Genomic DNA, 7,027 nt, shown 5'->3' with positions numbered 1-7,027 from the left:
CTCTAAGGGCCAAGAGTCACCCTTCATTCCTCCATCAAGACCTTGTTGATTTGTTCATGCTAAGCTGGGGTGAAAAAAAGCACACACCAAGAGGGCCTACTGTATGTGTTAACCTTTATGAACCTGTGTAACCTGTTTCTTATCTTTGTTTCAGGGTATGGATGTGTTCTGTTTGAAATGCGGGGATCCACATAAACAACCTGATCAGTTATCCTCTCCAGTCAAAGTACAGTCAGGTCTATTTTTCAGTTCTTTGGTTGAATCCAACATTAGTCCTATCTGAGCAACAGATTTGCAGAGCTTTGGGTGGGTGACTGTATTGGAAAGTGGAAATATCTTACTTAAGGGCTCTATTCAAAGTTCAGCTTTACAGCGGGATTGACATGTAAAAGCAACGTCTTTAGCGGAGACTGCATTCACAGCAAATGCTGCAGATGGAGACTGCATTCACAGCAAATGCTGCAGATGGAGACTGCATTCACAGCAAATGCTGCAGATGGAGACTGCATTCACAGCAAATGCTGCAGATGGAGACTGCATTCCCAGTAAATGCTGCAGATGGAGCCTGCATTCCCAGTAAATGCTGCAGATGGAGACTGCATTCCCAGTAAATGCTGCAGATGGAGACTGCATTCCCAGTAAATGCTGCAGATGGAGCCTGCATTCCCAGTAAATGCTGCAGATGGAGCCTGCATTCCCAGTAAATGCTGCAGATGGAGCCTGCATTCCCAGCAAATGCTGCAGATGTCGGCTCAATCGGAGTAACCTGTACATTTCTAACGCGGAATATGTAACGCTTCATCTTTACAGACTGAATAGAGCCCCTACAGTATTGCCTATTATCATACAATACAGTTCATTACAATACCGTCCCCATTCCAGGGCCTTGCGCAGTGAGGAGTGACACCGTCCTATCTGCCTGGTGATGTGACTTTTAATACTACAGTACGGCAGCTTTTAAGTGCTGATATATTAACTGTGCTAAATTAAATTCTGCCCTGACCCAATAGTTGATGTCACCCTACATTTCCACGTCATCACAGGTGGAGAACACCTGGATCGTGTCAAAACACACATTTTAATTTGCCTGGCACCACATTTGGAGATGATAATCATACAGGTTACATATCCGGTCCGTCTCTTTATTGGCCACTGACTCCAACTGGTAATTAACTTCGTCCTGTGCTGCTGTTTGTTCTTCATAGGGAGGAACCATAAAGAGATATTAGCAATGGGGGACAGGTCAACTCTTTGTTTTTCCATGGAGATGTGAAGAGGAAACACCTGGAAATGTACACCATGCCCCTTCCTGGACCTACTAACATACACCACCCTGCTCCAGAGGCCACAGCCACAAAAACCTTGCACCTCTTGTCTCCTGGGCATATTTCTGTCTGTAATAAAGCCTTTTTGTGGGAAAAACTCATTCTGATTGGCTGGGCCTGGTTCCCCAGTGGGTGGACCTATGCCCACCCATGGCTGCGCCCCTGCCCCATCACGAAATCCATAAATTAGGGCCTAATACATTTATTTCAATTGACTGATTTCCTTACCTGAACTGTAACTCAGCAAAATCTTTGAAAATGTTGCCTGTTGCGTTTGTATTTTTTGTTCAGTATAGTTTTATATTGTGTGGATCTAGTTTTTCTTTTTATTGTGTATATGAGAGAGAGAGAAATACACAGGAAACAAGAAAGACAGGAAGAAATATGTTGGTGTAGAATATATGCGTCAGTGTACTCCTCAGGCATATAGTGTAGTAATTATCTAAACCATCTGCATGTGCTGTGAAGCAGATGGGGAGACCCAACCCAACCCTGAGTTTATGCCTGAAAGGAATAAAACAAAAGGATTCCTGGAGAAGTTGAGTGAACTCATGTTTTTCACAAAACTGAAGTGAGAGAACTCACAAGTTCAGGGACAGGGTTTCCAACAGGATTCCAATGTGCATTATGGTCAAAGCCATACCAGTGATATGCTACATAACATCAATAGCAATTGTATTATGGTATACAGAATGTCTAGTCTGGTTTGAATATACCCAGTGTTCAGTCTTGAATGTTTGAAATGTTGCTGTTAGCATTGAAATATTGCTATAGTCCAAAAACTAACATTGTCTGTAGCTCAGTTGGTAGAGCATGGTGCTTGCAACTCCAGGATAGTGGGTTTGATTCCCGGGACAACCCGTACATAAAATGTATAAATGCGTGACTGTAAATCGCTTCGGATAAAAGAGTCTGCTAAATGGCATATATTATTTATATTATATTATGTTTCAATATTTTCACACATACAGTGAGGCAAAAACGTATTTAGTCAGCCACCAATTGTGCAAGTTCTCCCACTTAAAAAGATGAGAGAAGCCTGTAATTTTCATCATAGGTACACTTCAACTATGACAGACAAAATGAGAAAAAATAATCCAGAAAATCACATTGTAGGATTTGTAATTAATTAATTTGCAAATTATGGTGGAAAATAAGTTGCCATAGAGTTACATTAGAAGTGCCCATCAAAAAAGGCTCAAGGTCATTGGCCACAGATAAAATGATGTCAAATCACATTATATCTACAGTAGCATTGATTGGACTGATTATGTCAACATCATACTTTCAAAATCTTAGCTAGCAGTCATCATCATGAATCAAGTCGACAATCTACTGGCAAATTATTTTTAATCCTTGTCATATGAAGAGAAGTTATAGATAAAACGTATCAGCGTTCATCGGTCATTAGACATAAACATTACACAACAAGTTGGAAATCGCAAATTCAACAATGAGTGGTTCGGAAGGAATCAGTGGCTAACTGCAAGCATTGCAAAGTAATCATTAGCCTGCTATTCAGTGGCTTGTCTGTGTGGTCCCAAGTCTATAATTAAGGGACTCTTTTCCTAGTTTAAAATTATTGGCCAAAACATTGGCCATGCTGTCAATAAAACATGATTTGTGCCACTCTCAAAACAACTGTTAATTCAGAACTGCAAAATCTGACTTTAGTGAGTTCAAGACAACTGGGAACTCGGGGAAAACGAGCTACGACTGGGAAAATACGTTTACAATTTTCTTCCAACTCGGAATTGTAAATCGGAAACTCAGGCCTCTTTCTAGAGCTACAACCTGAAGATCACTTGACGTCATCATGATTGAATGTTTTTTTCAAGTTCCCAGTTGTCTTGACAGCACCATAAATCCAGAGAATACCAGACTTTGATGACAAATTTTGCCCACGAAGGACCGCCACACCACCTTCCTTTTCAAGTGAGCATAGCACAACAAAGTGAGTCCAAAAATGTATTGCTGCTGCATAAATTACGTAATATGCCAGAGAAATATGTATACTGTAGCTAAGAAAGTAATACTAAGTGTATGCTGTGTAGTAAGCTATTAGTAGCCCATGTGCCTAATAATTTGGTATATTTTCACCTCTTAATTCCACCTACTGTTCTGACTTGGTGGTGCACATGTAGCCGCTAACCAGTTTTTGAGAAATGTAATCATTGAATATTGTAAGAGCTTTCATTGTCTGCTTATATGCCCCCTTTATTTATCCTATGGTTCTGACTTGGTGTACAGGGACAACACTGTAAGATGGCCCATGTTCTGAATTCTGTCGCTGTACATTTCAAAAGTGCTGAATAAATAATTATAATGACTACATTCGTCCTAGCTCGCTCATTAATGTCCCCTTATGCCATAGTTTGTACATCTCAATTGTCAGTAGAAACCACATTTGTTTAAGCAAGTCAGCCATATCAGCTATGTTTTTTTTAAAGGCAGTAAATGAGGCTGAACGAACTGTTTTCGCTGCCAGACAAGGCTCTGCTGATAGCCAGTTGGAGCAGTGATAAGGTGGTGGGACTGCTGTTGGTGTAACAGTTTAGCTTCCGTTCCTCTCCTCAACCCTACCTAGGCTCGAACCAGGGACCCTCTGCACACATCAACAACAGCCACCCTCGAAGCATCGTTACCCATCGCTCCACTAAAGCTGCGGCCCTTGCAGAGCAAGGGGAACAACTACTCAGAGCGAGTGATATCACCGATTGAAACGCAATTAGCGCGCACCCCGCTAACTAGCTAGCCATTTCACATCGGTTAGACTCACCCCCCTTTTGACCTCCTCCTGTTCCGCAGCAACCAGTGATCCGGGTCCAATGCACCAATGTAACAAGTTTAGCTTCTGTCCCTCTCCTCGCACCTATCTGGGATCAGAACCAGGGACCCTCTGCACACATCGACAACAGCCACCCTCGAAGCATCGTTACCCATCGCTCCACAAAAGCTGTGGGGGGAACAACTACTTCAAGGTCTCAGAGCGAGTGACGTCACCAATTGAAACGGTATTAGCTCGCACCCCGCTAACTAGCTAGCCATTTCACATCAGTTACATTGGGACAGCTTTTTGTAGGCCCTAACAGCTTGTGGGTACCGTTTGTCACCGTTATAGTGCAATTAATGTATTGTTTAGTGTTGTGTAGTGGCTTTGCTGGCATCCATCCCACTTTCCTTTTTTTATTTTTTTGCCCCACCAAGATTTACTTGCTAAAATCGCCACTGGTAATGATCATGCTGTTTAATCAGTTTCTTGATATGCCACACCTGTCAGATGTTTGGATTATCTTGGCAAAGGATTCTTTTTTATATTTTTTATTTTATTTCACTAGAGTAGTCAGTTAAGAACAAATTCTTATTTACAATGATGACCTACTAACAGGGATATAAACAAATGTGTCCACAAAGTTGGAGAGAAATAAGCTTTTTGTGCCTCTGGAATATTTCTGGGGTATTTTTTATTTCAGCTCATGAAACATGGGACCAACACTTTACATGTTGCACTTATACACTGCTCATAAAAATAAAGGGAACACTTAAACAACACAATGTAACTCCAAGTCAATCACACTTCTGTGAAATCAAACTGTCCACTTAGGAAGCAACACTGATTGACAATAAATTTCACATGCTGTTGTGCAAATGGAATAGACAACAGGTGGAAATAATAGGCAATTAGCAAGACACCCCCAATAAAGGAGTGGTTCTGCAGGTGGTGACCACAGACCACTTCCCAGTTCCTATGCTTCCTGGCTGATGTTTTGGTCACTTTTGAATGCTGGCGGTGCTTTCACTCTAGTGGTAGCATGAGACGGAGTCTCTCTGGAATGGCCTCCCGGACCACCTGAAGGCACCGCAGACTCTGGGTTCCTTTAAAACGGGCCTAAAGACCTTTCTCTTTAGGAAGGCATTCGGTTGATAGCTGTATTCCTTGGTGTTCTTGTCCCTTGTAGTGTCAGCTGGGTTTTTTGTGTCACTGTCTAGTTGTCATCATTTTTTTCTATTTGGTTTTTATTTTATGGAACTATGAGATTATTCTGTATAATGAAAAGCTCTTTACAAATGTAATACATTATTATTATTATTAGATATAACCTTGTACCCTCCACCTCTTGAATTTGTTATGTCATTGTTAAATGTTGTTTGTGTTCGATCAAAAGGTGGTAACAATATGCAAAATAATGTTCTCAGCCCGGTATGTTCTATTTACAAAATAAGAAATCAGACTCGAGCCATAATCTCTGCTCTTTAAACACGATTTACTTTTTTGTGTGTGTTGAATTGAATGTGGTATGAATTTCCAAGAACTCTTCAGTCTTGGTACATGTGTAAATTGTCTTTGTAGATGTGTGAATGTAGAAGTAAATGGATGGTGGCTGTCCTTCAGCCATCACTTGTCTCCTCGGTAATTGTACCTATTTGATAGACAGAAAACAGTGAAAGGTTTTCCTCCTCATACATATTCAAGAAGTGGATGAAAAGACAGAGGAAAGATAAAGAAACGTAGTCATCTGAGGCTGCAGAGAGAGAACCCGGCAATTACATGTCCTTAAATGAATAGATAAATGTTCCGGGAAGATTTTTTTGCCCAATCACTCTTGATAGAAGAATTATGCAAATCTACAGTTCCATTTGACTTTCCCCTATTATCATAGTTTCCACTGAGACAGGTCTCATTCCGAGCTGAGGATGACTGTCAATACTCTTAACAGATCATTTAGGTATGATCGTGTCTTCAGAAATTATTCACACCCCTTGACTTTTTCCGCATTTTAAAATGGATTAAATTGAGATTTTGTGTCACTGGCCGACACATAATACTCCATAATGTCAAAGTGAAATTATGTTTAGGGATATTTGATGAATTCATTACAAATGAAAAGCTGAAATGTCTTGGATCAATAAGTTGTTAGGGAAAGCCTAAATAAGTTCAGGAAAAATGTGCGTAACACACAAGTTGCATGGACTCCCTCTGTGTGCAATAATAGTGTTTAACGTGATTTTTGAATGACTACCTCATCTCTGTACCCCACACATAGAATTATCTGTAAGGTCTATCATTTGAGCAGTGCATTTCAAACACAGATTCAACCACAAAGACCCGGGAGGTTTTCCAATGCCTCGCAAAGATGGGCACCTGTTGGAGATAGGAAAAAAACTCTTTTTTTTAAAGCAGTCATTGAAAACCCTTTTGAGCATGGTGAAGTTATTCATTATACTTTAGTTAGTGTATCAATACACCCAATCACTACAAAAATACAAGTGTCCTTCCTAACTCAGTTTCCGGAGAGGAAGGTAACCACTCAGGGATTTCACCATGAGGCCAATGGTGTCTTTAAAACAGTTACAGTTTAATTTCTGTGATAGGAGAAAACTGAGGATGGATCTACAACATTGTAGTTACTCTACAACAGTAGCCTACATAACAAAGTGAAAATAAGGAAGCCTGTACAGAATACAAGTATTCCAAAACATGGATCCTGTTTGCAATAAGGCACTAAAGTAAAATGTGGCAAAGAAAATTACTTTATGTCCTGAATACAAAGTGTTATGTTTGGTGCAAATCCAACACAACACATCACTGAGTACCACTCTTCATATTTTCAAGCTTGGTGGTGGCTGCGTCATATGGGTATGATTGTCATCGGCAAAGACTAGGTTTTTTTTGTGTGGATAAAATGAAACAAAATAGAGCT

This window comes from Oncorhynchus gorbuscha, linkage group LG22 (genome assembly GCF_021184085.1).
Source record: "Oncorhynchus gorbuscha isolate QuinsamMale2020 ecotype Even-year linkage group LG22, OgorEven_v1.0, whole genome shotgun sequence".
NCBI lineage: Eukaryota > Metazoa > Chordata > Actinopteri > Salmoniformes > Salmonidae > Oncorhynchus > Oncorhynchus gorbuscha.
Note: the sequence above shows the minus strand (reverse complement) of the source record.